We start from the raw sequence: 19,405 nt of genomic DNA, 5'->3' as shown, positions 1-19,405 counted from the left end.
TAGGGCACATAGACCAAAGAACAAGATAGGAGTGTCCTTTGCTACCACTGCTGTTTGACCTTTTTAAGGAACCCCTATCATGTTATATAAATAGGAGACCATACAGACTAACCCCAAAATCAGCACTGACATTAGAATTATATTACATTAGCCTGGTGTAGCCATGGTTTTGAACTCAAATTCAGTGTCTTCAAAGTGATAGAAAGATTCTTGAAAATCTTTGGATAAAAACAAATAAATCCAAATCAAAACTTGAGACCGACCGCAATGGAGTCCTGCTCGGCTAGAGTGAGCTGGAGGCCACGGTCAAAGTTCTACATTCTGACTTAGTCTTTTTCTTGAAGATTTTCCTCACCGGGACAAAGTCGCAAGTTGGATCTGGCCTCCCTGGAGCCCTCTGCGGATCGCTGCGCGGGATGTCTGGGTTAACTTTTTATGTTCGGACTTAAAAATGCTTTTTTAGCTTTTTCTCTCCGATGTCGGACAATCCTCCACAGCAAGCTGATTTCAATTCAACTACATTGGATTGCCTTTCCTCTAGCTCACAGTAAAACCCTGGAAGTCCGTGGCTCCATAGCTTTTTTAGCGGGACGAACCCGCAAGTCAGGCCAAGTTGTAGTCGATGTAAGCTGGCTTGACTCACGACGTTGAGTCAGTCCACTCATCGGGCTTTTTTACGAAAGTGATCCAATCTTCTTCAAACTTCTGGATCTTCTTCCAGATGGTCTTTGAAGGTCATTTAGGAGTCCATAACTCACCCCAGGGTTCCAGAGGCTCTGAGTTTCTCCTTAAGGGCTAGGGCTCCAACTCCCAGAATGTACCTGGCTCATATCCAAAAATGACCACTGCTCAGCTGGTCAGTTTCTTCAGGGCTTGATGCAGGGGATGCTGGTCAGCTATTTTCTACCTGTAGAAAACAGGAAGTCCCTTCTTGAAGCAGTTGAAGACAGGCAAAGTCCCTGTAGTGGTGAAGCCTAAGTGTGCAGCTGGTGCAGTAGCGAGCCGCAAACCATATTATGCAAGTCAGTAGCAGGTTAATGACTTACAAAATAGGGTTGGTACATGGTACATGCCCATTTAGCCATCACAAGTGGCAATTTTTGCCTTTTGCCACCGCTAAATAGCTTTGAACATCTGGCCCCAAATGTTGAAAGGCAGAGTCTGTTTTTCGGACACAAAATAGCTCCTCATGAATTTAAAAGCCCATTTCAGTAGTAGTGTTGGGTCCTTAATAAATGGTAAGGAAAAATACTTTTTGGAAAGTGTTGGAAATGGCGTTTCTGCAGGGTCACCCCTAAATCTTTTGCCTTCCTCCTTCTCTTTTTCTGACCTCATTTTTGCTGGCTTTAGGACTCTGCACACTTTACCACTGCTAATCAGTGCTAAAGTGCATATGCTCTCTCAAGAAAACATGGTGGCCTTGGCTCATTCTCAGTTGGCATATTTAATTTACGTCTAAGTCCCTAGCATGTGCCCAGGGCCTGTAAATTAAATACTACTAGCACTGGTTGTGCCACCTACATAAGTGGCCCTTAACCATGTCTCAGGCCTGCCACTGCAAGGCCTGTGTGTGCAGTTTCACTACCAATTTGACTTGGCATTGAAAAGTACTTGCCAAGCCTTAAACACCCTCTTTCTACATATAAGTCACCCCTAAAGTAGGCCCTAGGTAACTCCTAGGGCGGAGTTCTATGTAGGTGTAAGGCAGGACATGTACCTGTGTGGTTTATATGTCCTGGTAGTGTAAAACTCCTAAATTAGTTTTTCTCTATTGTGAGGCCTACTCCTTTCATATGATAGCATTAGGGTTCCCCTCATATACTGTTTGAGTGGTAGATTCTGACCCGAAAGGGGTAACCAGGTCATGTTTAGTATGGCCAGAATGGTAATAGAAAATCTAGCTTATTGGTGAAGTTGGATTTAATATTGCTATTCTAGAAATGCCACTTTTAGAAAGTGAGCATCTCTCTACACTCAAATCCTTCTGTGACTTACAGCCTGTCTCCAATCCACATCTGGCTGGGCTGGTTGACAGCTTCCTTGTGCATTTCACCCAGACAACCACAAACACAGGATGCTCAGTCACACCTGCACACATCTGCATACTGAATGGGTCTTCCTGGGCTGGAAGGGGGGAGGGCCCGACACTTACATTTCAAAGGACAGTGGCCTGCCCTCACACAATGGACTGCCAAACCCCCTACTGGGACCCTGGTAGACAGGATGGGACTGAAAGGGGACATTGTGCACTTCTAAGCCACTCTTTGAGGTCTCCCCCACTTGAAAGGCACATTTGGAGATATAAACTGGGTCCCTGACCCTACCAACTCAGACACTTCTTGAAAAGATACCTCCTGGGAAAGAAACTGAACCAGAAACTGCAACCTGCTAAGAGAAGCTGCCCGGCTGCCCAAAGGACTCTTCTGACTGCTTTGCTGCAAAGACTTGCTGCCTTGCTGTTGCACAGCTGCCTTGCTGCCCTCTGGCTCTGCTGAGAAGTGCTCTCCAAGGGATTGGATTGAGCTTGTATCCTGTTTCCTGAAGTCTCAGGGCCAAACAGACTCCATCTCTGCAAAGAACTTCTTGTGTGGCAAAAATCGACATACAGCGCGCTGGAATCAATGCACAGCCTGCCCTGCAGTGAGAAAATCACTGCATTGCCGAACTAGAAAGATACAACTTGGCTCCCTGATTGGAGATCGACGCAGCGCCAGCGTTGTGACTGGAACTCTTGATGCACCGCCCACCTCATCAATGCATCGCCAAGCCGGAACGACGCAGTTCAACTTCCTGCGAGAAGAATCGATGCAGTGCCTGCATGCGACAGAAATTTCCCAGCATCGTCCACTGGATCGGTGCAGCACCTGTGACTTGTTCCTGCATGCCCAGGATTTCCCCTCATCGTCCCCGGTGTGTCCAAATACCCCACAACCCAAAGAGGATCCAAGCTTGCACGCCAGAAATCAATGCAAAGCCCTTGCTGCGTGGAAGAGCATCAACGCATTGTCTGTGTGTGCCCGGAGAAACCGACACACACCTCTCTGTTTTCTATGCATCTCTTCCTCTGCAATCCCGTGAGGATAATTTAGACACAAACCAGGTATTTTGCACTTGCAAGAGACCATCTTTGTTTTTAAGAACTTAAAGTCTCTATTTACCATTACAAAAGTGATATTTCAAGTTATATTTGTCAAATCTTGATCGTTTTGACCTTAATCTACTCAGATAAATATCCTATATTTTTCTAAACCTGTGTGGTGCATTTTTGTGGTGTTTGCACTGTTTTATTGAATTATTTATTGCACAAATACTTTACACATTTCCTTCTAAGTTAAGCCTGAATGTTCAGTGCCAATCTAACAGAGGGTGGGCACAGGATAATTTGGATTGTGTGTGACTTACCCTGACTAGAGAGAGGGTCCTTGTTTGGACAGGGGGTAGCCTGGCTGCCAACCAAAGACCCTATTTCTAACAGAAAGTTGCCTTTTCCCATCCTGAAGTTCCTACAGGCTATTTCTACTTGCCCTCCAACTGCAGTCCAGCCAGTAAATAGCACCTGCATGGTGTCAAAACTACTTACAGGGCTGCAACAAAAGGTTTGGGTGTCTGTAGATGTTTTTGTTCCCCCAGCTGGAAGATCACTTGTGGTGGGCCCAGGAACTTAATTTACTTTGATTTAATTGTGCTCTATTCCCTGTCACAAGCACATGTTAGGTGACACTTGTAAAGGCCTGCTGTTTTGTCTTTCCAGTCAAACAGGCACCAGACCCATTGGGAGTAGCCTATCTCTCAAGCTGATTTGAAGTGACCAAGGAGAATGGCACTGCTCATTATCCTGGCCACACTTCTCAGTGGAAGATGCAAGCGGCATCCCCCTGAGTGTCCAAACAGAGTAATTCAAATAAAGTTATATGAAATGAAGTCATGGCGTTTTTATTTCTGCGAAAGCCGAAGGTTGAAACTAAATAGATGGCTCATTTGTCAAGAAATTTGAGATTCATGAAAATGACCAGAAGTGTTTTTGATAACTATTTAGAAATACTTGTGGAAATCAATGTTTGAAATCATGCAACCACTAGGTGCTACCGGCATAAAGAACTTTTCAGTCTTGAAGATGACCCGTTATTGATTTGTGTCTTTACATAGGGTCGAAACGTCAACAAAATTAGATGTGGATTAATGTAAAAATATAAGGTGACTTCAAGACACCTGGAATAAAGGGGTCCTTTTGAAGATCTCTGCTCTCCTTTGCTTTTAACCACGTTTGTATATATTGTATATAACACTCTGGCAATTTAAGTATCACATTACTCACTTTCACTGCGCCGTCACTTATATATACACATATAAATTTTAAATGTTTACATTTTATTAATATAGAAACTTGTTTTGAATAAAAAAGTTGAAATGTTTCAAAGAAATAAAAAATATGAACTAATTTAAGGATATTATACCTCAACAAAAAAGTAATTTTCTAGAATTTCGAATTGCTGTGGAAGTCAAGGCATACACTTCCCCCTGGTGGCTATGTTTGTATTTATTACACTTCTCAGTGGGCACACAGGGTCATATTTATACTCTGTTTGCGCCGGAATTGCGTCGTTTTTTTTTACGCAATACCGACGCAAAACTAACTCCATATTTATACTTTGGCGTTAGACGCGTCTAGCGCCAAAGTCCATGGAGTTTGCGTAATTTTTTAGCGTGGACACCTACTTTGCGTTAATGATATGCAAGGTAGGCGTTCCCGTCTAAAAAATTGACTCCGAGGCATGTGCGCCGTATTTACACTCCCGGGCAAAATTCACACCCGGGAGTGGGCGGGTCAAAAAAAATGACGTCCAGCCGCTTTTGCGCCGTTTTTTAGCGCCTGGTCAGGGCAGGTGTTAAGGGACCTGTGGGCTCGGAAGGAGCCCAGAGGTGCCCTCCCATGCCCCCAGGGACACCCCCTGCCACCCTTGCCCACCCCAGGAGGACACCCAAGGCTGGAGGGACCCATCCCAGGGACATTAAGGTAAGTTCAGGTAAGTATTTTTTTTTATTTTTTTTTGTGGCATGGGGGGGCCTGATTTGTGCCCCCCTACATGCCACTATGCCCAATGACCATGCCCAGGGGACAGAAGTCCCCTGGGCATGGCCATTGGGCAAGGGGGCATGACTCCTGTCTTTGCTAAGACAGGAGTCATTTCAATGGGGGTTGGGAGTCGAATTTTTTTTGCCTCAGCCTGACTTGCCCCATTTTTTGGCGCCCAAGCTCCATATCCCCCTACGCCGGCGCTGCCTGGTGTACGTCATTTTTTTTCACGCACGCCAGGCAGCGCCGGCGGCTAACGCCGGCTAACGTCATTGAATAAATACGGCGCCCGCATGGCGCTTCAGAATGGCGTTAGCCGGCGGTAATTTTTTTGACGCAAAACTGCGTTAGCGCAGTTTTGCGTCAAAAAGTATAAATATGGCCCACAGTCTCTTCACAAGGAGAAAAAGCTTTCTTAATGATAGATTTTGAAAATGAAGACCATTGTGGAAATGTTTGGTATAGGGTAAATAGGAACTGCTTCAAACATGGGTAAGGCTACCCCTAGAAACTTTTAATCCATCAGTTAGGGAGGGGTCAAAAGTCACTTCTAATCATTAGCTAGAACCAGGCATGCCTTGTGCCGCTGAAGCATTTTGACTTCCAGAAGAAAGACTAAGGGCCTGATTTAGAGTTTGGCGGAGGGAGTTACTCCATCACAAATGTGACGGATATCCCAGCCACAGTATTACAATTTCATTTTAGGCTATGGAGATAGTAATATGGCGGACGGGATATCTGTCATGTTTATAATGGAGTAACCCCCTCTGCCAAACTCTAAATCAGGCCCTAAGTCCCAAGATGAAACCTACAACCAAGTTGGTGTACATCCAACCCATGCTCCATCGCAGTCTGCCTAAAATCACACTTAGGTCCCTGTCTACTGCGACCACCAATTCCATTTGCGCTTTGTGCTTTTTAGCGCTAATTTTACTTAATTCTTTGAGAATACATATCTTTGGTTTCCCTTACTGGAATTTTGTCATTTTAGTGTTATTTTGTTCATAATCATAAAATTATACTATATTTTTCTAAATTGGAATTTGTATTGTAATGTGTTTTAACTGTTTAACTGTTTTGCCATTTTTAATGTTTTACATCATTATGCTAAGTTAAACCTGTATGCTCTATTACATTGCTGCCAGATATTGATCCCAGGTTTAAATTACTGAAACCTTTGACTGGACACAAGATAGTTACTTAATTACTTGTGGGGAATCACAATCAACCCCAAATAACAAACCCCTTTCACACACCAAGATCTATTGGCTTTGTCAATGCTTGTTTCTTTATGGTACTGCATAATCATTTATCACATGAAGCTGTTGGCACAAGCTTCCTTAACTTGCATCACTCTTCCTCTAGACATCTACACACTTGAAAAGCCATGAAGAGAATATTAATAATTTGAATGGATGAAAACATTTGTATAATTAACACCACAAATAAAGGTTGCCCAACATTAATTAATGAAGAGAGAGTTGAAATACATTTGGGAAATATATTTACACATCAGAATAAGAATGTCCTCCATGCACTTCATGATATTTTGGAATAATTATGCTTTTTTCAATATCAGTGTGTGCAATCAATCGGGATCTGGAAAAAGAATACGTATATTTTATAGTTATTCTGCCTATCTCTATGTTATGTTTTGCAAGCTTTATGCATTGGTATGCATGGCTGTCTTTCTCAAGTAATCGTTCTTCTCCTTATATACTCTACCAAGCAGCAATGGAATTCCTTGGGTATTTCAAACCTTGTTGTCACAAGCATGGAACCTTTTTGGTCCGTCCTACGACATTTTTCCCATCAATTTGTTGTCGGAATGATTGAAATCTAATGTTTGGCAGGATAATCCTAGTATATAAATGTTAAAATTTGGTGATCCGTTATGTTTTGAAAGAATAAGAATATGTTACACAAAGTGTCTCACATGAAATAGAAAGTGTCTATGCATGGATAAAAAAGTGTGAAAAGATAAGCTTATTTTAGAAAAATATCTCAAAGTAGTGAAACGTGTTTCTTTGTTTTTAGCCCCGGTTTAAATTCCCATACATCATACATCTCAAAGCATGTGAAACACAATGAGCCAGATTTCTCAAGGAGTTGCTTTGTCCTTGCATCACACAAGGTGATGCAATACATCCCAATTGCTTAATTCAGTGCACATAAACAATCCTGCCCATAAAGCAGACACTCTTGCAGCATGGAACCAGGGTGTCTGCACTGGTACTAGGCAGCTCACAGCGGGCCAGAAGTGTGCCATATTGCTGTCCTGCATTGTGTGAACCACTAATAAATATGCCCCTGAATTCATAATTGGGAGATAATTATGTTACATCTCAATGCTGTGGACATTACCTGTGGTTGTACCATCAGCATTCCGTAGCCGGGCAGGGTCAGAAGATTCAACAAACGTGTAAATTGCCAGCCATTTGAGAGTGGCACCTTGGACAAGTACTGGAGTGTTTTAGGGGTGCACAGTTTTAAAGTCAGTTTTAGCTTGACATCTTTTTCTAATGGTGATTTTTTACATAGTTTCCACTAACACAAGAATGAATGTACTGTATGTGCATTACTTCTTGGTAGGCACTGTCACCCTGTGGTCTGCACATTTAGTCAAGGATCGTACAATCAGAACGTAAAGCCCTTGTTTTTTCTTTCTGTGCTTGTTACAAGACAACCCGTTTATGCTAGAACAACCAACATAGCTGTTCTGCACATCTGTGACAGTGCGATAAGGACAGTATTTTATTACTAAAACAGCATCCATGCTGTGCTCGGTGAGAGGAGCATTTCATGCTGGGATTATCATGGAGCCAATGTGAACTGTAACTGAGACGCAGCTCTACTGACCCAGACCTTCATCCTGTGAAGGAAGATAGCCTATGCACTTAGACTGGCATCCTGACACTTAAGACTAAGGTATGGGGGTTAGTCTATCCCAATTTATCCTGCAGAGGGTACTCCCACAATGCACTCTTTAGTATAGTATTAGTAACAGATAAGAGTGAGGTAACATTAGTAACAATTAACATGGTTGAATAGTTTCTAGTTTTCACCATTCTAATAATGCAGATTATAGTTATGTTTCATCAGTACAATAATAATCGCAGCTCATGCTTTAATTTCAATTAATGTTCTCAAAACGCATTTTCATATCTTTCTTGTATCTACCTTGGGCATGCAAGAGTAATAAATGAGGGGGTTAGAACTGTTTCTATGAATTCCTTGGGATTTGGAGTGGTCTTGTAGAAGGTCAACAACATTGATACCCTGGTAATGTTAGGTGTTTGGATGTGGTACTGTGAGCTAGCAAAAACAAATCAACATTTACTGATGATATATGTAGAATGAGTCTCTATTTTGTGAAATTCTTGTTGACATATATGCAGTCATACTAAACTTAAATGAACAGTATAAGTTTTGTCAGGAGACTTAGTAAAGCCTGTTGCCAGTGTATTGGTGGCTTCTTTTTAAACAAGGGGACTGAGCGCCAAATTATAACATGTTCAGAGATAAACACCATACTGTTTCCAGCTCTTAGTCTTAAAGCTGGACCCACGACTGTCTCCAGGCCGGCTTCATAGACTCTTCTTCAGTTTCTTTCATTGTATTTTCTTGCCAGTTGCTCTGGTGCCGATAGTAGAATGAAAATCCTTTGCAATTCTATCTTGGTGTCAGATTCCATTTAAAAGTAATTCAGGAGAAGCAGGAAGATATCTGAGCATATTTAGAGGATGAAAGCAGAACACCTATGTTCAACCTATGGTTGTCTCCAGATCCAACCACTCATGCAGCTTGCTAAATTGAGTATAGAAAATGGCTCCGTATCTTAGCATCTAAAATTCCCACACTGCCCTTGCCCTGTGGCAGAACTTAAGGTGTCCCAAGTGAGTTGCAGATCATATGTTGGTAACGATAAATATGGTAACAGATATTTCATATGTAGACCATTCAAAATATGGATAGAAGAATATATACTTTACCTCCTTAAGAAACGCCATGTTGATACCTCATTAGGATAAATAATTGACTTGAGGCGATCATGGCAGCATGCCCAAGAAGGGCAAAGTGAAAAATGCAACCCCGAAAAAGCAAATAAGAAGAATGCTCACAAACTACACAGCAATCATTCTTTAATTTAGTGGTATTAAGCTTTCACCTGCCAACCTCATCACCAATTAAATGAGCAGTTCTCCTTGGCTGGTTTTATTTGAAGATTCAACCAGGCTCTATTTACCCAGAGAAAAGTGCAATGTTCACATTTCCTGTGTGCTGACAGTATTTGACAAGCACATTGGGGTTGATGCCCTTCCCGATACCTCCTCAATGCTGACAACAGGTTCCGTACAGCCACCTATGTTCATTCTGTCATTAAAGAGAGATCAGAAATGGTACTGGTTACTTTGAATGTGAGGGCTGGTTAATAGCCTAGAATAAACTCGTTGTAAGCATGTATTTATTAAACCACATCCAAAGCTTTTTATGGTTTTTGAGCAGTGCACACAAAATGAAGGAATGACTCAACGATCAAGAATTAAAGAACTCCAAGAAACCACATCTATAAGATAAAAGATGATAACTTCCAAAAGGCAACAGAATGGCTTGCACATGCCCTCTGCTACATACAAATATTTTTCCTCCCAAAATTTAATTCAGCCAAACTGAAAAGGAAAACACCCTACAAGTCAAATAGGATACATATTTAAAAATCCAATAACACAACAACAAAAAAAAGTAAGTCTTATGAAATAAATGAATAAAAAAAATAAACTAAGAATTTCTCTTTCAAAACGAAGAACACAAATAAATTCAAAATGAAGCTAAATTAATTCTTTATGGCATAAACATAATCATTTTTTTTCCACCCTTTCAAAAAAAAAACTGTGGAAAAACACATGATCTTAGAAAGAACAATTATTATCAGACCACATGGGACATGACAGTCTATAGTGTGCTGACATGTAAAGGGGCCTGAGTCAGCACCCACCACTTTAGATGATGAAGGTCTGGGTGTAAGTGGAAGTGGGCACACTGTGCCAGGGACACAGGCACTGGGGGCTATGGCCAGTGAGAGGGCATCTGTGGGCCAAAGGGTGGGGCAACCCAGGGAGCCACTTGCCCAGGAGGCCATAGCACAAGTCCTGGGAGCATACCACCAAACGCAGGATAGGATAGGACAGATAATCACCATGTTAGGGGAACACCAAAGGGCATGGAGGTAGTACCACCAGGAGGCCATGCAGCAGTGGCAGGAACACAATGCCACAATGGCTTCCATGAAAGGGTTGATGCAGGAGTTGATATCCATCCTGTGTGAGTCCTCCAACCACCACCAGGCCCCTCCCAGTCCTGACCAGCCCACTACTTCTGCTGCATCCAGTGGGATAGTGGCCCTGTCTGAGGACTCACATGCCACTAGTGACTCTACTCCTGTAGCTGAGGAACCCACATCCTGCATGGACTGAAGCCAAGACCAACCCCACTGCCAGGAAATGAGCCTCCCCTGAACTGTTTCCCTTGTAAACTTACTACTGCCATAGCTCCATGTTACTATCACTCCTAGATATTGGACCTGTGGTACCTACTGGTTGGCCCAACAAACTGATGATTCTGAACACCATGACCCCAATCTTTTGCACCAACCCACCCTTTTGTAATCACAATAAACAGATATGAACACAACAATTGGTTTTGTGTGTTTAATAAGTGACAATGAACAAACAATAATGTGGTGTAGTAATTAATGTTTTGTGAGAAAAGTAAAAACAAATGGTAAGCCTTTGTCCGTACAGGTCAGTGTCAGATGCTCACTGTCAATGTCCACACATCTCTGGGTTCACAGGTAGCAGAGAGGGAAGGGAACTCAGCATCCAGCGACTGGTCTTCTGTGAAAAGTGTAAAGAAAAAAATCTGTAATGAAATATCACAATGCAAAGGAATACTTCATTCACCTGCAAAGGCAAGTGTCTACAAACATATGTATTTGTAACTACACATAGAGGATATTTTAAACATAACTTAACTTATCACACAATTTGTGTCTTGGACACATGACACATAACAGAAGTGCTGTCTAGCTCAATTATCAGTATGCTACCCCGCAACTGATTTACAAAACGGAGAAACCAGATTCGGGGAAACTGTCCACTGAGGTGCTGTATGAGAACAGCTGTGAAGAAGGTACATCACATTTTCAGTACCAAAAAATATCATATATAACTGAGCCCATAAGGGGTTTGGATAAAAATTAAATTAATACAGAATGATAACAGCAATGGCAGTAGTACTGCAGGGCAATCGTACCTACCTATCAGGTACAATCTACTGATGTACCTAACTGAGACATAACACTGCTCACATCAGAGATAGATTACAAACAACACTCATACTGTAGTTCTGCATGAAAACTGGCACATTGAGAGATTAACCGACCAGAATGTCACTGCAAGTATAGCTGGATAAGCTGAGTCCTTGTGACAACATCAACCTTGTCCCCATCTTCTTCACCCTCCATTGCTCCCTCTTTTGCTACTGTTACGTCCCCTACTCCTTCCTCTTCCAGTAATGGCACATGCCTCCTTAGTGCCACATTGTGCAGCATGCAGAAGGCCATGACAATCTGGCACACGTTCTGAGGTAAGAAGAGCAGGGAACCTCCAGAGAGGTGCCGACACAGGAACCTCGCCTTCAGAAGACCGAATGTGCTCTCAATGACCCTTCTCGTCCTCCCATGAGCATCAATGTACGGAATCTCCGCCCTGGTCCTTGGACTCCTCACCGGTGTCAGTAGCCAGGGCAGATTTGGATACCCCGAATCACCTGTGGATAATGGTAACATCCATTACAGTCCTGCTATGGTCAGAGTGGAAGGAGTAGGATTGCTGAGGTCATAGTTACTATACACACACTGATCATACTCACCAATGAGATAGTCTCTCTCCCTCTGTAGATGTGCCATCATATGTGGGTTACTGCTGTTCCTGAGGATGTGGGAATCATGTACAGACCAAGGAAACTTTGCAGTCACCTGGGAAATGTATTTGTAGGATAAACATACCATCTGCACATTGATTGAATTAAAGTTCTTTCTATTTCTGTACACTTGCTCGTTGTCCCTGTATGGTATCAATGCTATATGGGCATCATCTATGGCCCCCATAACATGAGAGATATATCCAATTGCATAGAATTCAGCCTTCACATTGACAAAATCTACAGTATGGGGAAATTTAATGTAGCTTCCAACATGTTTCAACAAGGCATAAAAGACATTCCACAACACAATACTGAACATAGGTTGAGACACACCTGCTGCCAATCCCACTGTCCCCTGGAATGAGCCAGTGGCCAAAAGGTGGAGGACTGAAAACACCAGCAGAGTTTGAGAAATGGCTTTAGGTTGGTGTATGGCTGGCAGCAGATCTGACTCCAACTCGGTACAAAGTTCCCTAATTGTTGCACGGTTGAGATGATAGGTGACTATGATGTGTCTTTCTTCCATGGTGGCAAGGTCAAGCAGGGGCTGGTACACAGGTGCATTTCCCAGCCTCCACAGTGGTCAGTATCTAGATATAACAAACAACACAAGTGTGACTACGATTACACTTCATTTATCTCCTACTGTGACAATATTTCTGCAAAAGACATCACACCTGCAACCAAGTTCCATACTCAGACCTGAATTTTGAAGAGAGACAGTTCCTACAATATAGCAACTCACTGAAATGCTCTGGAGTGAATACACCATATATTTGTGGCATCTGGTGTCAGGCATCATAAATGTTCAGTCACCCTTTTTTCTACTACAAATTCAAAGGCTATTAATGTGTCTGCACAACATTCCTCATAACTTTGACGGTACAACTGACAAGAAATGATTTACATTGTTCACAACCATTTCTGCTTGGCATGTACATTGCCTGTACGAGCTTTGACACACATGAAATACTGTACAATGTACAGTAGATGTGTAAAATGGCTGTTGCCTGTCCTGCATGCAGAGGAATGACTACAGTGAGCTCATTCCGCCAGCGTATGTCGTCATGGTGGTAAGCGGTCTTCACAGCCGTGCAACTCCTCAATGGTTAACATTGATGTCTATGGAAAATGGGGACCAATGATGATGACCGCTAGCGGTGATGGTGCAGACCGCTGCTGCCATGACTGCAATTTTCTATAGCCTATCTCAATTGACTCCTGACTTTCCAGATTCTTCATTGACAGCAGCTAGTATCCCTACTTCTTCTGTCCTCCCTCCAGCTACCTGTGCGCAATCCCAGAGACCTCTCCCCTCATCCATCCAACCCACACATTCAGAGAAGCATTCACCTACAGCAACAGACAAGGCACGCAAAAACAAACACAGGCACCACGAGTCACACCAAAGCATTCACACACTCAACACTCACAAGCAGATACAACAGCCACTGCTTCCACTGTCTCCCCACCACCTCCTGCCTTACAGTCATATCACCACTCACACCTGCCAGCGCTGTTTCCTCACTCCCAGATCCTGCCACCACTTCTGTTTTGCCCACAGGCACCACAACAGCAGACACTCAGACATGCACCTCATACACCACATCCACAGTCACCACAATCAACATCACGACCTCATGCAGCACATCCACCTTACTTGCAGACACCACCCCAACATACATTCACACGACCTGTTTATCCTCTCCCAGCCTCTCTCCCTCCCCTCCCAAGACACACAAACACTTCCACTCAGACACTCAACATTCCTCCACCTCACACATGCACACTATGCATACACCTGCATCCATGTACAGCACACCTACACGTCCTACAACCTACATCCAAGCCCATCACCGCTGTTCCTAAGAAGCTTTCCCTTGCCCGCCTTGAACTGTTCCCTGATCCTGTCCCACTTCGTGTTGCCCCTCACCATCATGTTTCACTCCCCACACCCAGTCCCTCCATCTCCAAGTCCCCCAAGACTGCCTTCTGTTTTTCATGACCCTCTCCCTGTCAAGAAGCCTCCCCCTGTATCAGAAAAACCACATGTGCCTAAAGCCAAATCAAAAACCCCTCCCCCGACCAAATCAAAATTGAACCCCACCCCCTCCCAAACCAAAGCCCAAAGACCCCCACCCAAGCCAAAGCCCAAGGACCCCCCTATCAAAACCTGACCCCCACCACCACCCCCACCCACTTACCCCTGAGGTGCCTTCCTGCCCCATTGATGTCCCTGCCCTGTGAAGGCCATGAGGCTGTCAAGAGTCAAGTTGGGCCAATTGTCTGGGCCTACGTACTTTGGCAGTGAATTGCATTTGGAAAGGGTCTGATTCACATTCCCAATCTGTCCCCCAGATACAAAACTACCCTGACAAAAGTCAGCAGCTTACATACTATGAGTGCGGTGAGTATTGACATTACAAGAGAGACCTTAAGAGTCCAAAAAGAGCACACCCTCCCACTGCAGATAAGAACCGAGGGGTGGCCACTATTGTGCTGGGGAAGGAGTTTGTTCCAGTCACTGGGGGGTATTTAGTGGGATTACTATTGTGTCCCTTGGTGACAGTGAGATGGTTCCTAAAAACCATGTGCCCTCCAATACTACCAAGTATAGGCAATGGGTCACCATCACTGGGCAAGATATTGAGGCTCTGAGGGACAGAGGTGCCAGTGTGACTATGATAGTGTATCAGCTGGAATCAACAGAGCAGGTAATTCCCAATGCATTCCACCATGTTGTGGTGACTGACAGCACAGAGTCTCACCATCCAGTGGCCCTTGTTCCATTTGAGTGGGCGGGTCAGGACTCCTGAAGGTTTCTGTGAGCCCTGCCATGCCTGTGGACTGTTTGTTAGGTAATGACCTAGAGTCTTCTGCCTGTAAGGAGGTGAAGCTCAAGGCTCACGTGGAAATGTTGGGGTTACCTGAATGGATCTACGCTACCACAAGATCCATGGCTTTAGTCCAAACAAAATAGTGGCTATGCTGATGGTTCGCATCTCCTTACATATGCATATCAAAGTATTGTTCATGTAATATGCTAATTCCTGCCAAGGGTGCCCACCAGTACAGCACCCAACCACATCAGGTGCAGTTATGTTGGTTAACAACACCAACCTCCAACATGAAGAGAATATGTACTGGGGCACACCGAAAAGTCCAAAAAGTCCAATCTTTACTGTGCTTGCAAATCAGCGCGTAACATGGGTATATGGGACATCACGAGGATTTTATTTATCCGCTGGCAAGAGATTCAAATCAAAGCAACGGTAAGTCCAATGGAAAAACAGCCAAACAGCCAAAACGTGTTTCATCTTAAAAGACTTCCTCAAGACATAAGTAAAAAGGCTGAACCAAATTGCACAGATTATGGCGAGTGTCCTATGTCCTGGACATACCCTGAGTCCAATGTACGACATGTGTAAGTGCAGCATATGATATGCTCAAAAACAGTATAAATCTACGACCTTGATAAGTCGTGTTAGTTCGGTCGCTTCCAATGTTTGAGAACGCGGGCAATCCGCAAGATCCATGGCTGCCCAGGAGGGGAGTCAAGAAGGGCTGGAGCCAGAAACAGTGGCCCAGCCAGCAGCTAAAAAGGTGACAGGCAGAGGGTGTGGTAAACCAGCTTCTGAGTGTTCCCCTAGTGATGTGGATGGGGCCCCTGGGGTGGCCACCCCGGAGTCCACTGAGAAGGGCACAATATTCCTTATAGACCTGCCTATACCTGCTGACTGGCATGTGAAAGGAAGACCCACTAAAGAGGAGTCCTGTAGGGAAGAGAAAGAGTGTCCATCCCTTGAGGGCATGAGGCGACAGACTGAAGGCCAAGCAGCAGGTGATGCCTCTGGGAGTTATCAAATTTACTGGGAGAGCAACCTCCTTTACAGTGAATCTAAGGCTCCTGTGCATGAGACAACAATGGTCCTGATGGTCCCCCAATGCTACAGGGCCTTCCTATTGGGGCTGGCTCATGAGATACCCCTAGCAGGACACTTGGGTCAAGACAAGACCTTTGCAAGGCTAGTCCCACACTTTTATTGGCTCAAAATGGGCACCTCCTCAGACACATTCTGCAGGACCTGTATGACCTGCCAGGCCAGTGGGAACACAGGGCAGAAGCTGTAGGCTCCCCTGGAACCACTGCTAGTCATTATCACCCCCTTTAAAAGGGTGGGTATCAACATTGTTAGGCCTGTGGATCCTCAGACGACTTCAGGTCAGAGGTACATTGTGGTTCTGGTGGATCATGCCTCACAGTACCCAGAGGTCATCCCTCTGAGGACCACCACTGCATCTGTAGTGACAAATCTCTTGTGGGGATTTTTACCTCAGTGGGTTTCCCCAAGGAAGTGGTGTCTGACAGGGGCATCAACTTCATGCCCGCATTTATGCTGTTCATGTGGGAAGAGTGGGAAATAACGCACAAATTCTCCAATTCTTACCACCTCCAAACCAATGGGCTTGTTAAGAGGTTCAATAAGACCCTAAAAGGCATGATCAGAAGTCTGCCTGAGAGCCTAAGGAAATAAGTTGGATATCCTCTCGACCTGTTTGTTGTTTGCTTACAGAAAAGCACCACAGAAGGGAGTGGGCTTTAGGGTCTTTGAGCTTCTGTATGGACACCCTGTCAGGGGACCTCTTAGCTTGGGAAAGGAGGGTTGGGAGCAAGTTCCTGTGAAAGTTCCCCAGGATGTAGTGTGCTACATGCTGGCCTTCTGTAGCCAAATGGCTAAGTTGTGGAAGCAAGGTTATGGCAACCTAGAGGCCTTGCAGGCTGTAATGAAGCAGTGGCATGGCCAAAATCTGACCATTGTGGAATTCCCAACCTGTGCAGAAAGTGTGGGTGATGGAACCTGTGGAACCTGGACAGGCCCTCCGAGGCGATTGTAAAGAAGGGTAAGGCCACCTATGTGGTGGACCTTAACACCTCCAGACAGCTCAACCCTGTGCTTCATATTAATCACCTCAAACCACACTTTGAGAGGTCTGAAGTCCCCAAGCTGCTGTTGAAAAAAGTGAACCTCTGCCTTATCTCGTAGCCTCCAAAGTGAAAGATGGATCTGTGGAACGAGTGATCCTTTCCCTGACTCTAACTCCTGAACAGCAGAGGGACTATTGCCAAGTCTTGTAACAGTTCTCTTTCCTTTTCTCCCCTACTCCTGGGTTTACCCACCTGCATACCCATGATGTGGACACATGGGACAACCTCCCTGTCAAGCACATGTATTAGAGGATATTAGATAAGTTGAGGGTCAGCATCAAGAGCAAGGTCACTAAGATGCTAGATCTGGGGGTGATAGAACCCCCCAGTACCCAATGGTCCAGTCCTGTGGTTCTGGTACCGAAAACTGCCCCTCTGGTGCTAAACCTGAACTGAGGTTCTGTGTTGAGTACAAAGAGCTAAATTCTGAAACCAAAACTGATGCTCTTGCCATGTGGCTGATGTGGTGATTGACAGATTAGGGGCTGTCAAGTACTTAAGTACCTTTGATCTTACTTCAGGGTACTGGCAGATCACTGTAACTGAAGAAACCAAGCAGAAGTCAGCCTTCCCCACTCCAGAGGGCCACTACAAGTTCAGAGTGATGCCCTGGTGTAAAAATGCTCCTGCCACCTTCCAGAGGCTGGTGAACCCGGTACTTGCTCGGTTGGAGGCCTTATCTGCTGCTTACTTGGATGACATAGCTGTCTTCAGTAACAACTGGGAGGACCACCTCTGTCAACTCCAGGAAAGGCTTCAGGCCCTACAACAGGCAGGCCTGACTAACAAGGCTAGTAAGTGCTAGACAGGGCAGGGGTCAGTGGTATACTTGGCACACCTGGAGGGTGGGGTTAAGATGCAGCCTCTCCAGGCCAAGCACAAGACTATTATTGCCGGGTAAGTCCCCTAAACCCAGACTGTGGTCAGAGCATTCTTGGGCCTCACTGGGTACTATAGGAGGTGTGTCAATGGATATGGCATCATTGTTGCTCCCTTGACTGAGATGACTTCTAAGAAGCAACACAGGATTTGATTTAGACAGAGGCATGCCAAAAACATTTGCCTCCCTGAAGCAAGTCATGTGCACTTCTCCAAGGAGTTCATTGTACAAACTGATGCCTCAGAGCATGGCGTAAGGGCAGTATTGTCACAGCTCAATGAAGAAGGTCTGGATCAATGTGTAGCCTTCATCTCTGGGCAGTTACTTCTGCAGGAACAGAGGTGGAGTGCTACAGAGAAGGAAGCTTTTGCAGTGGTTTAAAGAAGCTTTATTTTTCTACACCTGTGTGGAGTCCTTTTGTGGTGTACCCAGTGCGATTACTGTGTGTGTGTATATACTTTACACATTGCCTTCTGAGTAAAGTCTGCCTGCTCTGTGCCAAGCTACCAGAGGGTGAGCACAGGTTAATTTCCGGGGCGGCTGGTGTTCAAGGGCGAAGGGGCTGCACCCCTAGTCTCTCCTGGCCTCTCTAGTGAAGCATACATTTAAATATATTTTTAAAGTAAAACATTTTCTTCACAACATTTTCTGAGTGAAAGTTGTGCACTTGCAAAAGCCCCACTGCACCAGTGTGAGTATGTGGCTCAAAACTACACAGTAGGGCAGACAGGGCTTTCCCATGCAAAGCCCTTATGTTTTCTCAGAATGCAGTGACGTCCCTGGCTTGTCTCCTCCTCCACCAAGAGCACTGATAGAAAACAGCCCAGAGCGTTTTTCTGTCCAGCCCAGGCTTCTAAAGACTTCACACCACTCAGATGCTATTACTCGACCCTTTCCTATATACTCGAATGGTGGGGTGTGATCAGAAGGCCTTACTGACCACACCCCACTTCATGAAAAAATGGACACGGGGCGCTTGATAAGCATGTTACCAGAGGTCACATTTTATTAAGAGAATGTGGCATTGCTCAAAAGAAATCCCCTTTGCCTACATTGCAAGGAGTCTGTGGCAGAGGAATGGAATAAATACAATAAATAACTTCATCCAGTGCTCTCTGGGAGACACAAGTGTGACCTGACCTGAAGCCATAAATAAGCCAAAGACAACCGTGCACACAAGTAAGTTGGAGCTCTATCTTTTTACAGAAAATAAGAAAAAATATGTTCTCTCAGCTCTCCCATCCCTTCCCTTCACTGTCTCTCTAGGTGCTTGTGTCTCTGAAGGCAGTAATGGTTTTAGTAATTTATCATGGCTTGTTATGCTCGTTTTATTTCTTCTGCAGACTAATGACATGATATGTCATAATAAACAGATGTAATCTGCAGCTCAAATAAAAGTGTAGCTTGTATCACTGCAACTGCTGGATACTGGATGGGTGAGGCTATGTGTGCTTTTTTTCAATAAGTGTTTGCAGGGCTT

Source organism: Pleurodeles waltl, chromosome 4_2 (genome assembly GCF_031143425.1).
Source record: "Pleurodeles waltl isolate 20211129_DDA chromosome 4_2, aPleWal1.hap1.20221129, whole genome shotgun sequence".
In the NCBI taxonomy this organism is placed as follows: domain Eukaryota; kingdom Metazoa; phylum Chordata; class Amphibia; order Caudata; family Salamandridae; genus Pleurodeles; species Pleurodeles waltl.
Note: the sequence above shows the minus strand (reverse complement) of the source record.